This window comes from Caretta caretta, chromosome 8 (genome assembly GCF_965140235.1).
Source record: "Caretta caretta isolate rCarCar2 chromosome 8, rCarCar1.hap1, whole genome shotgun sequence".
Taxonomy (NCBI): domain Eukaryota; kingdom Metazoa; phylum Chordata; order Testudines; family Cheloniidae; genus Caretta; species Caretta caretta.
In genome coordinates this window covers 56,022,626-56,046,849 of record NC_134213.1, presented here as the reverse complement: position 1 = coordinate 56,046,849, position 24,224 = coordinate 56,022,626, and the positions used below count along the sequence as shown (strand labels likewise).

The following is a 24,224-nucleotide window of genomic DNA, read 5'->3' as shown; positions in this document are numbered from 1 at the left end:
TCTACATTTTATGGGGGTTGCAAACACACTAAGTTTCCTCCCATATTGACCACTCAGGAAACCAGGTGATAATTTCACAACGCTTTAGAGATCACATAGCAGTAAGTGCTGAACAAGTTTACAAGGAGAAAAAAACAAGTTTAAAAACGAGAGACCACATTAGCTTCTTGTAACAGTTCAGCCAGTGAAAAACCCAAGCATTTTATTTACTGCTGTTAATTAGATTTGTTCACTGCAATACACAGACCAGTTTGATTTTAATTTTGAAGAAAATATTTTTAGAACTATAAAGCAACACATATATCTGTGTTTGCACTGAATGAAGGAAGGACCTTGGGAGTCACAATGAGGGATCTGCCCCATTTTCCTATCCTTGATCAAAGTCTATCCCCCTTCCTAAATTGCCCTAGACTGTCTGTGCCAGGAAAGATTTTTTTAATTGACTAAAAGTTCTGTCGGAGGCAGACAACCATAATTTTTGTCTTTGGAATGCACCAAATGGCCTATGTTGCCTTTAAAAAAAAAAAACCTGTGTAAAGTCTGAGGCCTTTTTCTGCAGCCATATTAGGAGAGCAACAGCCATGAGCCAAGAAACAGAAAGTCACATCCTCACTCTCCATCTAAATGACATTAAAACAATGTAATATCAGTTTGTTAAGAAGGCGATCCTGTGCTAATAGTACCCGCTGCCACCAGATAAAGAAACAGATCTTCAGATGTTTAAAGAAAACTTTCTTTGATTGCATTCTGTCTGGCAAGGAATCACTTATCAATAAGGCTGTGAGTTTGTCACAGTCTTGGACCACTGTGCCCTCCTGCAGCAGAGTTTGGGTGTGGGAGGAGGCAGGGGCTGGGGCATGGGATGGGGTGAGGCAGGCTCTGGGTCGCGCTTACCTGGGGGCTCCCTGGAAGCAGCAACATCCCCCTCGCTCAGCTGCTAGGTGGAGGCGTACCCAGAGCGCTGGCTTCACAGCTCCCATTGGCTGGGATACTTTAGTAAAATGATTGGTTATGGTGCAGAAGTTGGAGCCTTTGGATGACCTGATCCTGACTAGCCAGCAGCGAAAAGTTTGTCTGCCTTATTGAGAGTGGGGAGCATTGTATGCTTAGCATGTCAATTCTATTTTGGTGATTGTTAATAAATAGATGTTAAGAATATTATTGTGTAAAGCTCTTTCACTGGTAAAAGACCCTGCAAACCCAAAGAGTGTAAGGTTACGCCTTAAGCTCACAGAAGGGTAAGGGCAGGTGCCTAAATTCACAGGGTTATGCCTTGAGCCTGAGGAACAGGGTAAAGGTGGGTGCCCTAGAGTGAGAGGTTATGCCCTGAGCCCTAGGAATGGGGTAAGAGTGCCTAAATTAATTGGGTTATGCCTTGAGCGCTAGGAACTGGGTACAGATGGGTGTCCCTAGGGTGGGCGGGTAACACCTGGACTTTATTCCCTGCTTCCCTTTGCAAACAGTTCAAACTCACACTGTTAGCAGGCAACATAAATAAGCAGGAAAAAATGTTACAATGTAATCACGTAGATGGCAGGCCTTTATTCCATTTCCTACATCGTGTCTTAAAAACACACTATGATCTGTTGTGCATTTAAATTAGTCTCTTAAAATAAACCATTAAACAAGTATTCTGTGCAATATATTTAAAGAAAATCCATTCTATGACATAAGCAGCAACACAAGGGGACAAAGACAAGTCAAAGTGAATAATGGTGTTCCTTTCCTTTGAATGCAGAATCATGATACGCTCGCCTTGACTCGTTTATGTTAATAGCCACGAAATGCAGCATCTTCTTCCTCTATGAAATCTGGTTGCTTCCATGATGCTATGTTCCCATGTTTATTGCCACATTTCACTACCCTATTGCAAACACCATATTGCAGCCCTGCTAGATGAATCCTGAAGGATGATCTAGCCAGTTATACAAGGAGAAAACTTTACTATACAAATACTATCAGCAATAATGTGAAAGGAAAATACAGGGAGAGGTACAGCACAGTTTAATAGGATTTTGCTAAAATTGTATTAAAAATCATCCCCAGTATAGTGGGAGATTGTTGGAAAGACACTTTGCATTTACCCCATCAGCGAAACTATGCTCAGTGCAAAACACATCTCAAGAACATCGTGATCTTAAAGTTAAGGAGAAAAAAGAAACAAAATACATAAGCAGGCTGGCTAGATTTTGCTAGCTGGGAGTGAACTGGCTTGATTTAGTGCCTCTAATTAGTACCTCTGTGTTGTTTGTTATATTACTTGATGCAGTTGGTACCATTGCGCCATGGAGGCCCATCATACTGTCTTTATGAGCAAAATGATTTGTCCCATTGTTTCGTCTCATATCCTTGTTTCACAATAAACATTTCCTCAGTACATATTTTCGATCCATTAAGCTGCAAATAATCATTTCTGAATATAAAGTATGTTGGCTGCAACTATGATGTTATGTCAAGGGAACATTTTTTCCTTATTTAGTCCACTAAATGCCATATGTACTAATGAGTCCCTCCATAAAGATTTCATTATGTCCATGATGAGATATGACTGAAAGGAGTATCTTCCTCTACCTATGTCACGATAATCCCACTATTTGAAAATGAAAACTCACAAGCAAAAAAACTCAAAATTCATGAGCACGAAAAATAGATTATAAAACCAATGACTGTGGCAGTTTGCAAAAAAACCACTGAATAAAAAAAGCTACTATTGTTTTATTTTATCTATTTATACAATATCCCAAGTGCTGGGTAGTGTTGAGATGTTACAAAATAATTGATCATCATCAACAAGAAAGTCAGTCAATCGCTTACCTAAAGTCAGAGCAGATTTTTTTTTAAAGTGACATGGCTTTTACAACACATTCTCTCTTGAAAGTTTTTTTTTTTTTTTTTTAAATTCCCAGAAAATTAATACATCAAGGAATTGGAAGGTGGTGAAGATCTTACAGGATGATGAATTGGTGATAACACAGTACATTTAGTTTGGTCTATGCAAACTGGAAATATGATGCTTTGGCAGTACCCAGAGAGAAACCAGAATATGACAACAGTATATTTCATCCGTACTTCCCATTCCTCCTTACAATTATTGCATTTGGTATGGTATATCTGTATCATGTAAGAGGTGTTTATACTTCCAGACTTTCAAAAGGATTGGACATTTATCCTATCTTTTTTTTTCTTTTTCAATCAGGGTATTTGGCACCTTTGTCAATCTAAATTGCATGAAAAGAAGCTAAAGTACATTAAATACCTTCCTATCAGTTCTTGTCCACATAAGCAATTGCTGTAGCTATCACAGGATGTTATGGAATCATGAAACTCTTGGGGACATCTCCACCTGCTATGAAAAAAACATTTGAGAACTTCTGTGTCAGAGGTAGTTGGTTACACCAAGACACCTTCTACCCCACCACAGAACAGTTTCATGAAAGAAAGATTCTTGTTTTGTTACTTGACTCCAAAGGATTTTTGGAAGCACGCAGTATCTACAGTAGCTACTAGCTTGTGTAACCTGCTTAGGCCAGCAAGATAAAGCAAAACACACACATATTATGTTACACAAAAAGCTCTTGCTAATACTAATAGCAGATAGGGGGCATGAGCCATTTATAGCTGATAACTTTTTTCTAAGGCATGTTTCTAAAGGTCACTCATCTTTATGCAAATCAACATTTCAGAGGAACTTATTTTCCTAAGCTATCACTCTGCTACCTGGTACTTAGCTTATCTGTGTAAACATTATGTAGTGTCTCCTCACATTATTTCAAAGTTACAAGAAACCTTTCCACCCTATAGCAGGGAAAAAAAGGTGTAAATTCAGCTCAATGCTTAAACAGAGCCTTTCAGATTTTTTTAGTGAAGTCATAATGTGGATTATTATTTTGAGACTAAATGATTAGCGTATTCAGGAAAAGAAATAGTGTTATGCCCAATCACATTGTCTGTCATTCAGTTGGCTTAACCCTAAAACAAGACTGAACTGTGCGGTAACCTCAACAGCGTCACCAAGAGTAGTCCATTAACTATAGAAACAAATTTGGGGGGAAGATTAACATCAAGGTTGCGACAGAACAACTCTTCTCTCTCATCCGGCTCCATTATAACTGCGCTCTACAAACTGCATGCTAGATTTTCATCTGCTTCCAGACTCAATTCAAGGTGTTGGTTCTAACCTCTGAAGCCCTGCTTTGCCTTGGACCTAATTTCTTGAGGGATTGTTTCTCTCTTCATTAGGGTGACAAACCAACCGTCACATGTCCCTGTCAAATCAAAACAGGGTACACTTTTCCATACATTTCATCAGTAATCATGCAAAGCACCATATACACCAATACACGTGGTACAATTTTACACGGTGACACCGGGGTCTGTTCTTTTTAAATAATCGTTATACTGTATTTTGCCCCCCATACAGTTTTTTTTATTTCCTTGAAATGCAGTTGGTCACCCTCTTTTCCATGTACCACAATGATGGCTGAGATCACCATATGAATTGCTTTTTCTAACAGTTCTTAGATGTGCACTCAGATGCAGGGCACGCTCTATGGAGAGTTTTTTGCCATGGCGGCACCTTCCTTCTGGATGACAGACAGAGTTTGACTTTATTGACCATCAAAGAGCAATGCAAGAAATATTTTTGGCCAGCCATTTCTTAACTACAGACCATAAGAGGGCTCCTTAGGGTTAGATGCAGGCAGTATAAGGAAGAAGGTTGTTTATGCACCTATTGCAGATCGTTCCATTTAACAACTGTTTGCATTTAATCTATGTCATTCATCTAGATAGAATCATAGAATCATAGAATATCAGGGTTGGAAGGGACCTCAGGAGGTCATCTAGTCCAACCCCCTGCTCAAAGCAGGACAGATCCCCAATTAAATCATCCAGGCCAGGGCTTTGTCAAGCCTGACCTTAAAAACTTCTAAGGAAGGAGATTCCACCACCTCCCTAGGTAACGCATTCCAGTGTTTCACCACCCTCCTAGTGAAAAAGTTTTTCCTAATATCCAACCTAAATCTCCCCCACTGCAACTTGAGACCATTACTCCTTGTTCTGTCATCTGCTACCACTGAGAACAGTCTAGAGCCATCCTCTTTGGAACCCCCTTTCAGGTAGTTGAAAGCAGCTATCAAATCCCCCCTCATTCTTCTCTTCCGTAGACTAAACAATCCCAGTTCCCACAGCCTCTCCTCATAACTCATGTGTTCCAGTCCCCTAATTATTTTTGTTGCCCTCCGCTGGACTCCTTCCAATTTTTCCACATCCTTCTTGTAGTGTGGGGCCCAAAACTGGACACAGTACTCCAGATGAGGCCTCACCTCATAGAGGGGAATAGAGGGGAACGATCACGTCCCTTGATCTGCTGGCAATGATACTATGTGTACAGAACAAATCAAATCAATAAAATGAAATAAAAATTGCCAGACAGACTTGCATAGCTCATATATACCAGCTGATCTATGATTTCCGGTGCCATGAAAAATTAAATGTCTCCTAACCACAACAGTCTGAACATACCCCATATGTTAATCAATCACTGAGACATGGCAGGCTGGGCAGTAGCACTGATTAATGAATACCTCAGGTTCGTAGTGATGCATGGGCTCTAGTAGAGTGCCTCCAAGGCACCCAAGGTGTGTATTAATCAACACTGCAGCACCATCTGAAAGATCTCATTGTGATCACAATATGAGCCTTTTCATTACCAAATTATAGCAAGTTTAAAATAGTTTCCAAACACCCTTGTGCCATGTAAAATAGTTCCTATGGACTTTTTAAAAGACAAATAATGGCATTCAAATGTAAATTTAACAGTTTCTAAATAGAATTATTTTTATTACAGATTTCCAGGATCAGGTTTCTCTTCTTCCTCTGGCCCCAATTACCCATTTGGACTTTTACTACTCTACAACAAAACAGCACCACCTCCCCACCCCCATGTAGCCCTTTGGGTGCCCCAAAAATCTTTTAAAGTAAGCGAATACTGAAACAGACTTGCCAGCTACCCCAATATTCAATTTACCCAGCGACTACAGAAACAGAACAAAAACTAACTAACCTCCCCACAGAATCCCCACCACCATCCTTTGTTCAGCATCATTCCACCTTGTCTTCGGAATGGCCTTCAGTCCCTCTCATTGGCTTTGCAACCCAAGCCCCTGTATATCTGTTCTTTAGTTAAACTGTTTTCAGGACTTACCTGGGAACAGCTTCATGCTCCCTAATGAGTGTCACAATACAATGTAAGATACCAACCAGTCAGAACATGGGAATGGGGTGGCAGCTGCAAATAGAAATGGAGCGTTGAACCTCTCTACAGCAATGCTGAGCAGCAATATTGAGTTGCAAGTCGCCCCAAGGCTGCCTCCTATGCATCTGTGATAATAAGAGCTACACTAAGAACTGCTATCATGCTCTCCTTAATGTTAAAACTAAAACAAAACAATTCAGCCGTGCATAAGCAGTCAGGAGAGATGAGTGGGGGCAGGATACCAGGCGACCTGCTGTAAATGTCTCAGCGAGGCAACACTTTCCTGCCATATTCCCCCCCGATGCTGCTCTACTGGGTACAAGCAGACAGCAATTTAATGGGGCTCTCTTCTTGGTGCAATATCTGGGGACCCGGAAAACCCTTCTCTCTGGACTGACAAAATTAAGACTATAGAGACAGGATCTGGCTGACACTCAGAAAATTGTATGTTGGCTCGTCCTAGTTTGTGAGGAGATCTGCTCTTGCTACAGCTCCCTCGAGGACTCCAACAAGTTCCAAAGTCTGCTAAATGACTGACAACAGCAATCCACCCACAGGATGAGGAGTTGAGGACCTGGTGAATCATCATTATTCTACACCAGCCTTGCCCATTGACACACTGGCCCCCAAATGGCCCCTTCCTCCCCACTGCCAACACAGATCTCCTCGGTTTTCTGATACCCTAGGTTGGATTAATAGAGAGGAATGGAAACTTGAACACTGATAGTGGAAAACAATGGCTGATTCAGACAGGATAAAATAAATTCCTCAAAGCCTATGCTGAGTCTGTATTACAGGCCAAGAGGGCCTTCCTGTCCACCTCTACTGAGGTTGCCAAATACCTCTATGAGCAGTTATCCCGGGTGGCTGCCCACTTCATTCATCCTGAATGCCTATATCACCAACCTCTGTGAAGAGCTATCATCCTACTTAGTTGGAACAATCATTCACATTTGGGAATGCTTCTCAAACGGCATGGATCCACTCTGCCTATATCAATCAAGCAACAGCCTGCCTGCAGTCAGTACACTCACTCATCACGCATTCTAAAGGAGTTTTGAGCCAAGACTTGTGAATCTGACCCATGCTCTTCCTGGAGTGTGAAAGAGAGTCATGAACAGCTGGCACCACTCCTGACTGAAATAGCCAATATGTCATTCAGAGAAAGAATCTCCTTTTCCTCCTTCAAACGTGCAATAGTCTGACAAACCCTGACAAAACCAACCCTGGATACTTCAGTCCAAGCCAACTACCACCAGTGACAAACCTCCCACTCCTGAGCAAGCTCATAGAGAAGCTAGCAAAAGGCCAACCTATAAGCTCTTATAACAGAAGCTAAAATTCTAGATTTGCCTCAATCTAGACTCAGGACATGGAATGGAAACCACTTCAGTGGCACTGATGGATGATCTACTGTCAATGGATAGAGGACAGACATCTATTCTCATCCTCCTGAACGTCTCCACAACATTCAACACTGCTGACCATGAGATACTGCTGCCTCACCTGAGAGGGGTGGCAGGAGTCCAGGTTAATGCACCAACATGGTTGAGTCCTTCCTGGAGGGATGCACGCAAAGAGTACTGCTGGAAACTGCATCTCTACCACTAGCCCCCTCATTTGTGGGGTTCAATTTTCACCAGGGTCCTTTTCAACATCTACATCAGGGGTGGCTAACCTGTGGCTCCAGAGCCACATGCGGCTCTTCAGAAGTTAAGACGCGGCTCCTTGAATAGGCACCGACTCCAGGGCTGGTGCTACAGGCGCCAACTTTCCCATGTGCCGAGGGGTACGCATTGCTCAACCCCTAGCTCTGCCATAGGCCCTGCCCCCACCCCGACCCCCTCCCTTCAGCTTGCCATGCCCTCGCTCCCCCTCTGCCCCCAGAGCCTCCTGCATGCCACGAAACAGCTGATCAGGAGGTGCGGGGAGGGAGGGGGAAGCACTGATCGGCATGGCTGCCAGTGGGTGGAACATGCTGGGAGCAGGCAGCTGATGGGGGCTGCTGACGTATTACTGTGGCTCTTTGGCAATGTACGTTGGTAAATTCTGGCTCCTTCTCAGGCTCAAGTTGGCCACCCCTGATATACATGCAACCACTTGACCAATTGACCAGGGTCAATTTTCACTCTGGTCCTTTTCAACATCTACATGCAACCACAAGGTGAAATGGCCAGATGACATGGATTCACGTGCCAGCAATATGCAGATGATACAAAGTTCTACCTATCCTTCCCCACTACCACAAAGATGGCCCTTTGTTTAGATGAGATCAGCTTATAGATGAAGAACAGCTGGCTGAAGCTGAACCAGAGCAAAACAGAGGTGATGCTGGTGGGTAGAGGAAAGTATTTTGAGGAGTTTACAGCCACAGTTCAGTCCATAGTTTAGAAGTATTCTTGGATTCCCCACTGGTGCCGAGCTCTCGCTTCACAACAGTCACAAGTAATGCTTTCTACCAGATCCGGTTGGCTAGGAGACACTGTTCCATCCTGGTGGACTTCATCTTGCCTTGGTTATTCATGTCTTTGTCACCACTTGGCTGGATTACAGCAATGCAATGTACCTGGGCATGAAGCTTTCAGCACTTGGGAAACTTTAACTAGTTCCAGACACTGCAGTATGTCTCTTCAGCAACACAGGCTACTGCGAACATATCAGACCTGTCCTCTGCTCTCTACATGGGCTCCCTGCAGAATTCTGAATCAAGTTTGAGGTCTCAAGTCCTTGTCTTCACTCTACGAGCTGGGCCCAGAATATCTAAAAGATCATCTAAAGCTCCAGGACAAAGAGCATAGCTGACAACTATGCTTCTCTGGCACAGCAGAACTCTCAACCTAAGAGTAAAGCTTGTCCGTGTGGGAGACAGAACCTTCTATTGGACTGGTCCTAGACTGTGGAATGAACTTCCCCAGGTACTAAGACCCTCACTAACCTCACCACTTTGTACTCCAAGTGCAAGGCATTTTTTTGATCTTGCCATTTCGAATATAAAGACATAGCAATGAGAGTGAGAGCATGCAACGCATTTTTGTGTGTGTGAGAGAGAGCACGCAACACTTGTTTGTGTGTGCGCGAGAGTGAGAGTGTGTGTGAGAGAGAATATACATATTAAAAAAAAAAAAAAGACACACTTACCAGAACAAGAAAACTCCACAGCACACAGTTCACCATCTTGGTAGAGGATGAGAAAACAAACAATACATAACAGATGTGTAATCATGTTGCTTGATGCACTACTGCAAGGCGCTTATACACTACAGTGATAAGCACAGTTCAAAAACCTATGTAGACCTGAACAGAATAATATTCTATACATTTCAGTCTAATTTCCCTCTCCAGAAGGAACCTGCAGGTTCACAATAGAGTCAATTTCATTTTCAGCTTCTCACACACTAACACAGCAATGTTGTGCTTTGACTCATAATACTGCAGGGATGTATTCAAACCCAGAAATATATTTTCATTGACTTTAGAAAAAAATGTGGGAAAATTTCTATTCACAAAGTTTGGTGAAAATATTTTTAGAAACCTTTTTAATTTTGGAGTCTAAACAACCTCACAATGTCTCTTTGACAAAGCACTAGTTCACTTTAAATCACTGTTTAGCTCTTGTCTACTCACAAACCTGCACAGGTTTAGTTAAATCAGGGCAAACCCCTGTGCGGAAACTTATTTTCAGTTTTGAAGTGGCTTATGCTGATTTAGCTCAAACCTGATCCCGCTCAACTTAAACTACAATGAAAGTTACTCTTAAACCAATATATTAAGGTCCACAGAGCCTTTTGCACCAGTTTAAACACAAATATTTTAAAATCACTTCTTTTGTTAAACTGGCACAATTCTCCCTTTGGACAACTCATTAGTTAAGTACATATGCTACCAGTTGTCATCCAGATAGCTCATGTTGTGAGTGCAAAAGCTCAGGTAATTTAAGTTCTCCTCTGAGAGGGTGAGTGTGGGCATTCTAATGAATCTGTTAATTACTCTTCTGCAACTTTCAGAATGGCAAATTATTAACCAGTGCTGTTCACTATTCAAAATGAAATTGAAAATGACAGGGTCCCAAGGCCAAGAAATGTTCAGAAACTTTTAGTGAGCTATATATTCCTGTTATAACGTTCCTATGTGTCATCAAGGAATATCAAGCACAGCTCCTCTAAGGGGAGGTGTAGTAGTACAAGAGAAGTGGGCTAATGTCAGCCAGGATGGATATGTCATGCAGGAATTCCAAAATCAGAGACAAGAGTTGTCAGTTTTAGATCCCACAGTTGTGAGGAAGTCATGAATCTAATGGGGCACCCAGCTGAAATCTTACATGTTTTGTTTGCCCTCTGCATCAGCACACCCCTGGCAAGAAGCCACAAGGAAAAACACAAACAGAACGTATGGACTATCTAAAAATTCTACAGATTCATTTGAGACCAAAGCACAGAAAGACATATGAAGCAGAAAAAACACATGAACTCCACTGAAACACCAGCTAAGAGAGGAAATTTGTACTAAATAATTGCAACATGTTCAAACTGCTAATACAATAAGAAGCAGTTGAAATAAGATGGGAACTTCCGGAGAATCAACAGTGCTGCTAGAACCTCCTGACTGGGAGTGACTGGCTGACATAACCTTTGCAGCCAGCTAGTTTTCCAACATTTTAAATGCGGAGATGGAGAACAACCCTATACACTGTATGTTGCATGCAACACTATTCCCCCAGCTAGGCAGAAAAGACAGAACTGACGCACATTAAAATTTGTGTGACTGTTTAATTCACAAGAACAGAATACTGTGGTCAACTGAAGAGAAAACCTTCATGCTGGATCTATATCCAAGCTCTGAATTCTTAATTCTACCTCTGCCCTGAAACCCAGGGAAAAGATGAGTAAGAAAAGTTTGAGAAGATTTTCAAAGGTACAAATGGAAGTAAGATATACAACTCCCATTGGCTTTCAATGACAGCTGGGTACCTAACTGTCCTGTCCCTGAATACATCATCTGTGACAGTCTTCTGCCTTTGTCAGACTCAGAATATTATGAAACGAACACATATATGCAAGGAGTGGAAAGGCAGCACAACAATTCTGGGGATATTTGCAAAGTGAGGATGTGGAAATTTCAATTAAATCTGTTTACTACCAAACAACGGGCTGGATTCACTAGTGTACTCCAGCTGCTTTGTATCACTCCAGCAACACAAATCACCCATCCTAACTGGTTGAAACTGGTGAATCTGGCCCAATATTAGCTATTTTGCCTCAGGTTCCGTTCCGCCAGTAATAAAAATTTTTCTTAGAATGATTTTATTACAACAAATACTGAAATATTCTCCCTCTTCCAATACCACCACCACTGTGTAAGCTCTTCAGGGGAGGATCTATGTCTAATATATTTGCACAGCACTGAAGTACAATGAGGCCCCCCCTACATGTTATCCATAACAGAAGTAAAAACAATAATAAATCACTAAAATTATCTGACCTGGTTTTGGTACTAAAATCAAATTATTTTCTTTTTACTAGTATTGTTCAGATTGGTAGCTGAAACAACACAGAAGTGGTTGCTTCAGCAGTGCTGTGTGTATTGTAATATAAGCTCTACACAGTGCTATATGTCACACCAATATCTTCCTTATGGGGTCTACCTCAAAATGTACATTTCCTGGCATGTTGATAGGTTTTTCAGAAATGGTAGATTTTCATTTAAACTTTGATCCTTGTTCATTAATTCAATGTGCATTATTATTGCTGATCTCCCTGGCTATGTCCTACAAGAATTAATTACTGAAGCTTTTCTGACTGAATAGTCTATGGCCCCAATCCTGCAAGTTCCCTGTGCCCACTGGGAGTCCCACTGACCTTAATAATGGGGCTCTGCATGGGCTCAGGCCACATGAAACATCTTGCAGGAATGGGGGTCTAGGAGGCTGATATTCTCTGTGACAGTGAAACCTCAAAGCAGCTGCATCCAACCTTAAAACGTAGCCAGCAAACAGCTGTAAAATGTCAGACATATTGGCCCTTTACTCCTGCAGTTAGCTTTTCACATGTGAAAAAGAGCAGCTGTTTTCTTGAGAGCAGGCCCTGCAATGTATTTATAACTTCTCTCCCCCTTTAAATTTCAAGATTGAGAAGGATTTTTTTTAAGGTTACAGAAAACATAATTTATGAATTTAAGCAACAGTCTCTCTTAGATAAGATTTTATTGTATTAGTAAAGCAATACCAACTCTTGATTTAAAATAAATCAGATCTGAGAGTTTAAATAAAGAAGTTAGAGAACTGCTAACCCCAGCACTTTTCTAAACATTAACAATGAAGAGTCCTTAGAAAGCTCACAAGAAGCAAAACATTTCCAGGATGACAAAACTGCAATAAGTGAAACATACAATGAATCTCTCTTTTCCAAGGTATGTTTGTGGCTGACACTAAGTGCAATCTAGAAAAGGAGAAAGATTTGTACTTTACCAGAAGCTCAGTTCCCTTTTTAGAGTGATTTTCACAATCATCCGGGATCTCCCAGCTGTGGAGTTCACAATCAGCACGTTTCACCAACTCGGGTCCTAGATCTCAAGCCCATTTTTCTAGCCTCTCTCTCTTCAAGAAGATGATACCTGTGCTTCTCAGCAGCTAGGAACATTTCACTAGGCTGCTCAGAAAAAGGCTGAAGCACCCATCTGCCTGACTGCTTGTTTACAAGAGAAGAACTGCCAAAGCAAAACACAACCCACCTGTCCTTGATATACAGCAATCCTCCCTGCAGACAAAAATGATTTGATAGTTTTTGACTAAAAACTGAAGCAAAGCAATTAAATCAGCAACCTTGTGCCCTTCTAAAGTGCTTCTCTGCCTTCCTGCTTGTAAAAATTGCTCATGCTACTGACTACTTATCTATAAAAAGACCACTTTTTTTTTTAAATGCAAGTGCACAACACAAAATGGCTTCTAAACAGGGCAGCTATAATCCTCCAAGTATAAATTAGTGCTGTACAATAGCTTACAAAGATTGTGTGTTCTTCATCACAAATGGCCAAATGATGATGGTTACGACTGAATAAGGATGGCATAACCTGTGAGCTAATTCTGTTTTATTTATAAAGCAGTAACATACAAACTGAGCCCAATTTACAGCAATGGTATTTAACTTCCGTCAGTTTCTGCAGAACAATATAACTGCAACGGATGGCATCGTTTATAGTTGCTATAAATTGCACAACTCCAGACAACTGATAAATATAGCATAATGGAAATCCGTATACTCTAAAGAACAAAAAAACCACCCCAACAATTAATTCTTCAGTCAATATTGTTGTCAATATTCTGTATTTTTCAACTACATACTCGATATAAATTTTGTGCATTTGAATTACTTGTAAAGCAGCAGAGAGTTTATATTTTAGTCACCTTGTTACGCAGGTGTATATTTCACTATTAAAATGTAATCAGGGCTGGAACTAGGCAAACACCACCATGCAGGAGATAAACTAACAGGTATTTTCTGCATGGATATGTGTCTTCCTACTTATGTCTTGAACCACATTTTTCAAAGTTAAAATGTTGTATGTATATGAACATAGCCAAAATATACAAATATTGTTTCACCATATACAGTAGTTCAATACACACTTTTTGTGCTCATAAATCAAACACTTCATTACGGGATGTTAGAAACTTTGGAGGGTAAATCTAGGGCCTCCAACATTAATACTTTAGGATAAAAGGAGGGCAAGGAAGGAGATGATCTTTCTATTTCTCTGTCAGGGCTGACTGGGGAACAATGTGGGGAAAATTCAATACTGAACACATTTAAACCCTCAACAGGCTTTTCAACTGCCCCCTTCTCATACTATAGTATGACAAGAAGGGACATCAAGGACAGAACTTTATAGAATCCCATTAATTAAGTTTAACTTCTTCGGTGATTGAGACAAAATTTTCTCAAAGTGTTAGAAAGAAGTTTAACTACTGGGATGGTAAGCTAATTTTTCCAGATGTCACAAGAGAAATAAGTCTTCAGGTTGAGGCTTCAAAGGGACACCATACTTTTTTTTTTTTTTAAGTTATACTTCTACCTGAAAATATAGTACCTGCTATTGTAATAAATAGCCTTTATTACATTAGTCTATTCTTCCATATGTAGAAACTTTTCTACGTAAGAAATAACCACCACAGTTTTTACAGACGAACTTCTGAAGTATTGAATAGCTTCAGTCACAATGATCCTGCAAACTCACGGATTCACCCATTCAAAGCTCTTGGCAGGACTAGGGTCCTATATATGCAAGCTGGGCATTCTGAAAATATTGAAGATCAGCTCAAATCTCTCTAACTACCAGGAGGTGAAATCATGCACATGTCATTTGCAAGGTAATTTCCCTTTTGATTTGTCATAAGGGATTTGATTTTACCTTGAATTTTACCTCTATAAAAACAGAATGCTCTCCAGACAGCACAAGTATAACTAGTTAGAACTGTATTAAATTCATGGATAAACTTGAATCCATTAATTTCTGAAATGTAAGCTTATTCACAATGATTATATCTATTCTTCAGCCAAGTAACTCTACTAATAAACTTACAGATATCCAAAGTATAACCCTCCTGGCTATGTTATTCCTGCATGCTTTCTTCTGCCAGTAACTAAGCAAAGAATTGAAAGACACAAGGAAGTTTTTATTACAGATCTATTCTGGGGTTTGAAACCCCAAAAAATGTTAGTCTGACTTTAACTATGGACACTAACGAAAGAAATTCCACTTTTTGTTTCCCAGGAACAATCTGCAAGGTCTATTCATTAGAGAAATATAGAAATCTGAACAGCAAGTCTGCTAAGTATTGGTAGAAAGATCCACGTGCATTCAGATCCAATTAACATGGTCACATCTCACCAAACAACAGTGACTATACATAGTGAGGTTCTATAAAGTATTAACTGGCAAGGAGTTCATGCAAGGAGAAGGATCTCTCCATCAGTACCAAAACATGGAAAAAGAATTACCACAGCAGCAAGGAAAAGAGGGGGAAGATGTTGCTAAGCAACTAGATGGTTCTGACAGCTGAGTTGGGGAGAGAGAAATAAAACTGAAGGGGAGGAGGGATTCAACTGAAAAACATTTTGTTTATGAGCAGTGAGGAGGGGATTGAGAGCCAGACCCTCAGCTGATGTAAATCAGCATAGCTCAAGTGACTTTGATGGAGTTAGGTCAGCCTATGCCAGCTGAGGATCTAGACTAAAACCTACAGGGACTGATAGGTTAGATCGTGATGACATGAAGCAGCAAAGAAAATGGGAAAAGAAGCCACAAAAGCACCCATTTGAATTTCACTAACTAAATGCCCTTCTCTCTCCTAGGTGCCAGCTAGAACATGAGCTGCAGCAATACATCATCTTGGCTCCAAGAGACTTTTTGGCAACAGAAAGACAACTGACATGGACTCCTCCTGAAGTCCATGTGCATACAGTCTAAAATAATTCACTTTTTATACATGGATTTAACTCAGTGTGGTGAAGAACTTTATCCAACAAAGGGCACATCGTTTTAAAGGAATAAAAATCTTAAATGACATAAGAGGAGGAGGCAGTTTTGAATTAAAGACACAGCAGCTAAGATTAAAACAAAACCAAATATGAAGAACCATGGTGTCTACTGGATAGAAGTCAGCACTATAGGTTCTACTCTGGGTTTACCACTGACTCACTGTGTTACTCTTTACCGCTATGTGTCTCCTTTTATGTACCTGTAAAAGAGGAACAACAGCTACACCACAGGACTGATGAAGCATAATGAATGAATGCTTTAAACATGTTTCGATATTCTTTGGTGAACAATATTATATGAAGTGCAAAAAAAATTTTATCATCATCATCACCAGACAGAGAGATACCATCAAAGGCTAATGACAACTCATAAGCCTGTACAAAACAGAAAAGTTCTAGAAGCAACTGTGAAAGTTCCTGGTTAGAATACCTCATTAGCCTTCTCAGTGGTTTAAATGGAGCCCTTAGTAAAACACAAGTCCAGCCTGATGAGCTAACTGCAGCAGAGCTCTGAGCCCTTGGGACTTTAGAGTTAGTACATTTCTTGCTGCTTTCACTGTGTGCTGCTAAGAGCATATACAGAATGCAGATGAAATCAGATGGCACAGTGTGACTCAAGGCACTCCTGTACTCACCCCCTATAGACTACTGCAATGATATCTGTATGCAATGAGTTTATAAGGTATAATTGAAAAACTACCACCACATTGGTCAATAATATCATTGTGAAATGTATTGTGACAATGCTCTCTGTGGAATTATACATTCTCACTGATATTACGCTTTAAAGTCTGTGACTTAAAGGTGTTTAAACCAGGCATGACAGGGGGAGCTGATAAACAGGTTTTCTCCAGACAAAGGAAAGAGGACAACACCTCAAACCAGGGGTAGCCAAATTCAGTGGGCTATTCATTTGTATTGGAGGTTGCAGGAAGAAAAGGTTTACATTGTAAAACTGCAGCAGGAAGCATGATGATGGAACACACCATGGGACACTTTTAATCAAGATGGCATTGTCCTTCCGCCCCCCCCCCCCCCCGAGGAGATAGGAGACTGAACCTCAATGCAATGAAATGAAAAGCATCAGTTTTATAATTAAAGGGCATATTTAACTAGTGAAACTTACTGCCATAAAACATAACAGTAACTAAAGACTCTCTCCTGTAAATATTTATACACGTTTAACTTACATACATGAGTAATCCCACTGAAATCCTTACTACCAGAGAGCTTCAGACCCAGATATTCTGTGATTATTGAGTAGATATCTTACAAACAGATTTTGCTCTCTAGAGTAACTATTTCTCAAAAAGATCCTCTTCAAAGATTAGCATCATTTTACAGCACAATTTAAGTCTAACTACAACACTGGGAAGGGCTGATATATTGAGGCATACCAATAAGATGAGGTAGTTCTTCAAAACGCCATCATCTCAAATTTTGTTACTGCCAAAGGACTGCTGCTTTGGTACACTATTAAAGGCCAAGAATTGTATCTACCGAATCGATCTTCCAAGAACTGGAGCGTCTCAGGTTTATGTTAAGGTATCCAATCTACCAGACCTGCCAGGCATGGCAGACTCCATCTGCACTTACCAATTCATTTCTTAAAACTTGATAGAAAAGTTAACAATTTGGTTTCTATATTTTCCAAAAAGAACCCAATCAGCTCACATTACCACAGAGCACTTCAAAAACAAATTCACTGATTAAGTCTCAAGTCACCTGTAAATAGCAACTTATCCCCATTTTACATATAGGGAAATCATGGCACTTTTTGGTAAAGTGGCTTGCCCAAAGTAACACAGCAAGTAAAGGCAGATCCTGATGCTTGGAATCCTTGATAACTTCATCATCTTGGCTTAAATTCCTTCTTAATACATAAACAGACCTAATGTCCCATACTTATGAGAGAGCATACTCTAATTGGTCTTTCCTATTTCCAACTACAGTGATCCTATTGCTGAATGACGAATAGTTGCTGCGTTTGCCTACACAGTTGCTGTGCTATTAGTAACTAACTCATTATTGCGGAGTGCTTTAAAATAGCCTGAATGTGACAAGGTGTCAGAGAAAATAATTTCCATTGTACTAAAAGAATAGCATCAAAAATTAAACTTTTCAGTAGCATCAGGACTTAGGGGTGGGGGAGGGGGAAGGGAAAGGTTTAAAAGCTTTAAAACCAATGCATTCAACTCAGGTTTCAGTTCCAGAACAACCCACCCTACTTTGGGATATATCTGCAGCTAGGGGAAGGTACAGACTCTACCAGACTCTTGATGCAAAATACCAAAAGGCAATCTTTCAGTTTCCTGGATACACACATTGTAAACCTTTATCATCTCCAAGCTCTTTACCTTTCAAAATTAGGACAACCTATGATACCTAGCATTACCATACAGGGTTTCCATAAGTCATGTAATGGTAGGTGCCAATTTTGGTATTTCTGACACAAGAGAAATCGATCCACACAGCAGTGTTTGCTGAAAATGGAGTTTTATTAAAATTACTCTCTGCAGGGAGCAGCATATTGTAGTGCAGACTTCCCATGAGCCTATGCAGGTTCTCCCTACAGTTTTTCAAAATACATCCCTCCCTAAAAAGATTTACCACAATTAACTCCACTGTACAGATTCTAACCATTGTCCCCATTATCTTTATTTTAACTTGGCAGGTCACCTTTAAACTTCAGCAATTTTACCAGTAAGCATCGCCAAATGTGACCCAGCCACAAGTGCGGAACATATCTAAGCATATTCAAGTACCACCACTTCCTGCTCTACCTGAAGAGGGGCAAGAGCCACCACGAACATGATGTAGCTGTCATCCAGTAGCTGCATCTGCCAGTGTTGAGGGACCCTGGGGTTCCCCCACAAATCTTGCTTCCACTGATTGTGGGTGGATAAGGCAGAACCTCAGTTCCTCCTCCTACAGTCACCTGCTGTGGGAAAAGGAACAGACCCAGGGTTTCCCTGAATGGGTTCTCCACTCTGCCAACACAGGAGCAGAACTAGCTAGCTGCAGCAGTATTCCAAACAGGGTTGTAGCTAGTACCCTTTCAGAATGCACTGTGGCAAGTTTATTTTTTAAAGAATCACTACAGGAACCATGCTACAGAGATTACCCCTCTCTGTAGCACTTTTTCTGCTAGCATGGTTGTAACACTGTCGGTAGTACAGTGCATTTTCACACATCTCAGAATATATAACAGTTCTTCTTCATACATACTTGCTCTTTCCCTTAAGGGTAAACTGCAGTGAATATAAATGCCTCAGATGGCTAAACAAAATGTTTACTAGCACAAATGAACACTGTCTTTCCAAAACAGTTTTTCAAAATACCTGTCCCAACTTCACTACTTCTGGAACTGGATGATGCTAGTCTCTCTTGGTTCAGATTTTAATGATCCTCCAAACAAGAACTTCTGCTGACAAATTAAGGTACAGGCGCTGCATTTCACTAACTGGAAGCAAAGGCCTTGATTTTCAAAGTTATTGTACGGCAAATTATTTCAAAAACTTTTTTTGTTAATTTATCACTCTAAAAATTAACAAAAAAAGTTGTTTAAAACAAAAAAAAATATATTAAAAATGACTTTGAAAATAATTCCATGTGCATTCAAATAGCTAGAAGCATTTCTTACATCCCAACCTATGTCAGACTCTTAAGGTGGTGAGTATGTTTGATCAATCTTTTATCAAGTTAAGACCTGGTTTTTAAGACCAAGCAAAGATCTTTTCAGTTTTTAATAATGATGTACTGTGTTTTGAAATTAAAGTTAGTAATTAGAATTTTCCATTGAAGAAAGAGTGCACAAAAGCTTGCAGTTCCATAAAAGAGCATGAAAAAGATCCCAGTTAGAACTGTGGAAAATTTTCAAATCAAAACGAAAAAGCAGCTGAAACTTTAGGGAACCCAAGCTAAACTTAGGTGAATCTGTATAATTTGCTTTCTGATTAAAATTATGAAAAATTTAGTAGACTTGCATAGTTTCTACCTGACCCAGACGACAACCACTGACTTCAGCTGAGTTTTGGTTTTAAATTTTGGGTAAATGAAAACCCAAAAAACTCAGAGCAAAATTCAGGACCTCAAACCAAAGAGTAGTTTCATATAATCAGGGGTGCACTCTCCACACCATTTTCATGCAGCAGCTAAAATGTTGTCAGTCTACTGCACATAGCTTACTCAACATAAAATTCAAGAGGCAAGACATTCTTGGAAATGGACCAAGACGACAATGTTGCAACTAAAGATCTAACCAGCACATGTGTTTCAATTAGTTAAATTAGGGTTTTAAGGAACCTCAACTTGAGAGCTAATAAGCATGCTGCTTTCTTGGAGCTGGTTACATTGCTGTTTTGATATCTAGAACATTACTACTTGGAAATATTTTCTAAGTACAAGTTAAACATTTATTTGTTATTCAATAACAATATGTTTGCGCTGTATAAAACTTTCGCACATTCCATACCATAAAGAGCTTACAGCATGGAGGCAGATGTAGAAAGAAAACACACTGGGAAACCCAAAGCAAGGAATCGCTTTAGAGAATTTTTATTGTAATAGGGTGGCGTTTTTTTGCTTTTTTAGATTTATACTTATTAAAGAAATAAAAAAACCTTATGATCCATCAGTACAAACAAATCCCCCTGCTATTTCACAAATATTACCCACCATGCTCTTCACAAAAAACAAAACATTAAACTGCATGTGGAAAATAATGAGAGTAATTATGTTTGGAAATAATTCATAAAGTGTTCCTGGTAAAAAAAAAAAGAAAGAAAAATAATTTTTAAATATTGCTTTAAGGTTGCCCATGTCTGCTTAACAGAATGACTCCCCTGTTATTTTAGACCAGTGATACTCAGACTGAAGCTTGTGGCTCTTTAATGCGTCTCCTGCTCTTTGCAGCACAAGACTAATGGCATTTAATAGGAAGTTCTTGTGTACTCTCTTCATATGTATTCTTTAAAATACTTGGCTTTTTTAAATGTATTTTACAATTCTGGACCCCTCTCCTTTGCATTGACCCATCATCTTTTCTATCAGCGATGTTCTTTCCACAGACATTTAACTAACAGAAGAGGTACTGATCAAGGACTGCCCTGATCCTTACCTGTGGGCATGATGCTGCAGCCACTCAGCTTAGGTGACAGCAATCTGGCTATTGGTGCACAACATTCAATTATTCTAATCAATCTTACTGTATATTCAGAAATCTGAACGATATGGAAAATATTTATTTTACTGCATTGAATTATTTCAAATTAAAGTGATGTAATTTTTTAGGGTGGTTCTAGGGATACCTACCTTAGCTCCTGCAGATTATATCCATGCTATTCCTAGCTCTAAAACTCTTGAGGGATGCTTAGAAATAGCCTGAGATATTTGTGACATGCCATGCTGCTCTGCCAGTTTCTCTCTTTATTTGGCTATTTGCTTTTGCTAGATATTATTTCTTTTAAATTAAAAATAGTTCCTGCTTGAGCGTAATCTTTTTGGAATCCCTCTAGGGATTCACCATACAGCTGATTCGTGATTCTGTTTAATTTGATTTTTGAGCTTCTTGTGATTATTACCAGAAGAGACAGTAAAAGCACAATATTTATGTTGGCTAATATGAATTTAAATTGTTAACTTAAACTGATGATATGAATAGATCCTGTGCTTAAATGCAGACCTAAAATGTCATTGGTTTAGAAAGAGTCAACCTTTCACCCCTCTAAATACCACCGACATTATTCCCCTTTTCATCTAGCATTAGGTTTTTCCCATTACGAAAGAATATTCCCTTCTCACTGTTACTTTATATGCCTTCCCTTGCCTGAACCTTTATATTAATATTTTGATTATAACTAAAAATTGTTATTATGGAACAGCCCAGCATCAGAAACCAACAAAGTTTCCATACTATAGGTAAAGAGGATTAAAAAAAGGTACAGTTTTTCTGTGAAACATTATACTGTATAAAAATCACCCCATATTCTTTTGGGATTAATTGAGGGGGAACAGGACCTTGATAAAATCCAGTTCTACATTTGCTTACAAAGTAGACCTCTATTAAAATTCCTTTCTCCCCTTTGCAGTAACATCACAGGTAGGGGAGTACAAACTTCATCACGAGATTCAGCCTGCAATTATTTATAATGGCTTCTCCCACAGAAAATTGGTCAGAGACCTGCCAGTCATCCCGTATGTCCTTGCCCCTCTAAACCAGTGGTGCTCAAACGTTACCTGTTGCACCCCCCCTTACCTGTAATTGAATCTGTGTCCCCACTCCATTACTGTACGGTTGGCTCAACAGAGCTTGGACTGAAGGCAGAGCTGGGGGCTGAACTGGGGATGGGGAAGGAGCTGGGTCTATGAAAAGGAGCTGGTCTAGGGATGGAGAGGGAATGACAGTCGAGCTGTGGCTAAGGGCAGAGTGGGGCTGGAGGACGCTCCCTCCCCAACCCCTATAGAGGCTGGCCCAGGTTCTGCTGCACACCCCACCCCCACCCCAAACATTCCTCTGTGTCACCCTAGGGGGTAGGGTTGCCAACTGTCTAATCACACAAACCCAAACATTCTTGCCCTGCCCACCGTCCCTGTCCCTGCCCCTTCTCCGAGGCCCCGCCCCGTTCATTCCATCCCCTCTCCCTCACCCTCACTAACTTTCACTGGGCTGCGGCAGGGGATGCGGGAGGGGGTCCAGGCTTTGGGCTGGAGCCAAGAGGTTTGGAGTGTGGGAGGGGGCTCCAGACTGAGCCTGGGGCAGGGGGCTGGGGTGCAGGAGGAGGTGTGGGGTGCAGACTCCGGGAGGGAGTTTGGGTGTAAGGAGAGTGGTCACTTTAGATAAGCTATTACCAGCAGGAGAGTGGGTTTGTGTGTGTGTGGGGGGGGGGGTGAGAAAACCTGGATTTGTGCTGGAAATGGCCCAACTTGATTATCATACACATTGTAAGGAGAGTGATCACTTTAGATAAGCTATTACCAGCAGGAGAGTGGGGTGCGGGGAGGTATTTTTTCATGCTTTGTGTGTATAAAAAGATCTTCTACACTTTCCACAGTATGCATCCGATGAAGTGAGCTGTAGCTCACGAAAGCTTATGCTCAAATAAATTGGTTAGTCTCTAAGGTGCCACAAGTACTCCTTTTCTTTTTGCAAATACAGACTAACACGGCTGTTACTCTGAAACCTGGGTGCAGGAGGTGGCTCTGGGCTGGGGAAGGAGTGCAGGAGGGGGTGCGGGCTCTGGGAGGGAATTTGGGTGCAGAAGGTGGTTCAGGGCTAGTGCAGGAGGGGGTAAGGGGTGTAGGCTCTGGCCGGGAGGCGCTTACCTCAGGCGGCTGCTGTAGGCACCACCCCCACAGCTCCCTTTGGCCACAGTTCCCAGCCAATGGAAGCTGCAGAGTCAGCTCTCGGGGTGGGGGCAGTGCGCGTAAACCCCCCTAGACTCCTCCCCCAGGGGCCGCAAGGACATGCCAGCTGCTTCTGGAAGCAGTGCGGAGTCAGGGCAAGCAGGGAGCCTGTCTTAGCCCCTCTGTTCCGCTGGACTTTAACAGCCTAAAGTCTCCCGGTTTGGCTTCAATAGCCTTCAGGAGATAGAGCCCAATACTGGGAGACTACCGGCAAAACCTGGAGGGTTGGAAACTCTACCTGAAGTGTCCTACGTGCTTCACAGAAGATGGAGAGGAACAGTCCTTTCCTCAGAGAGTTTGCAATCTAAACCCTATGCCATATGATATGTAATTTTTTGTTTGTGCAAACCAAGGACATATCCCCACAAATGTCCATTTTATTAGCATAGACCCCAATATGTGGCTGTATTATAAGTCATCTACATTAATAAAGTTTTTTGTTCCAACTGTTAGTTTGGACTGAGAATGATCAGACTGAGATAAAGTGGGAGTGGCTTTTTTCTGGCTTCTATATCAACTAAATAAAGATGATGTTCTCAGAACCCCTTCTGTAAATTTATAAAGTGGGACTGATGTTTAAACTAGGGCTGTCAAGCGATAAAAAAAAATTAATCGTGATTAATCACTGTTAATAATAGGATACCATTTATTTAAATATTTTTGATGTTTTCTACATTTTCAGATATATTGATTTCAATTATAACACAATACAAAGTGCACAGTGCTCACTTTATATAATTATTTTTATTACAAATATTTGCCCTGTAAAAAACAAAAGAACTAGTATTTTTCAATTCACCTAATACAAGTACTGTAGTGCAATTATCTTTATCATGAACGTTGAACTTACAAATGTAGAAATAGGTACAAAAATAACTGCACTCAAAAAAAAAATATAAAACTTTAGAGCCTACAAGTCCAATCAGTCCTACTTCTTGTTCAGTCAATTGCTCAGACAAACGTTTACATTTGCAGGAGATAATAATACTTCCAGCTTCTTAAGTCACCTGAAAGTGAGAACAGGTATTCTC

General features: G+C 40.6%; 1 protein-coding gene across 4 annotated transcripts in view; it reads right to left on the bottom strand.

The window, feature by feature from the left end:
• C8H1orf21 (chromosome 8 C1orf21 homolog) overlaps positions 1-24,224 on the bottom strand; it is a 201,628-nt gene that overhangs the window by 135,534 nt on the left and 41,870 nt on the right. The window contains exon 1 of one of the 4 annotated variants that reach the window (XM_048861554.2): positions 12,720-12,888. The exons of the other annotated variants lie outside the window; for them this stretch is intronic. The gene's annotated coding sequence lies outside the window, so the exon portion shown is untranslated. Of the gene's footprint in view, positions 1-12,719; positions 12,889-24,224 lie in introns of those variants that run through there. 4 annotated transcript variants of the gene reach the window in all.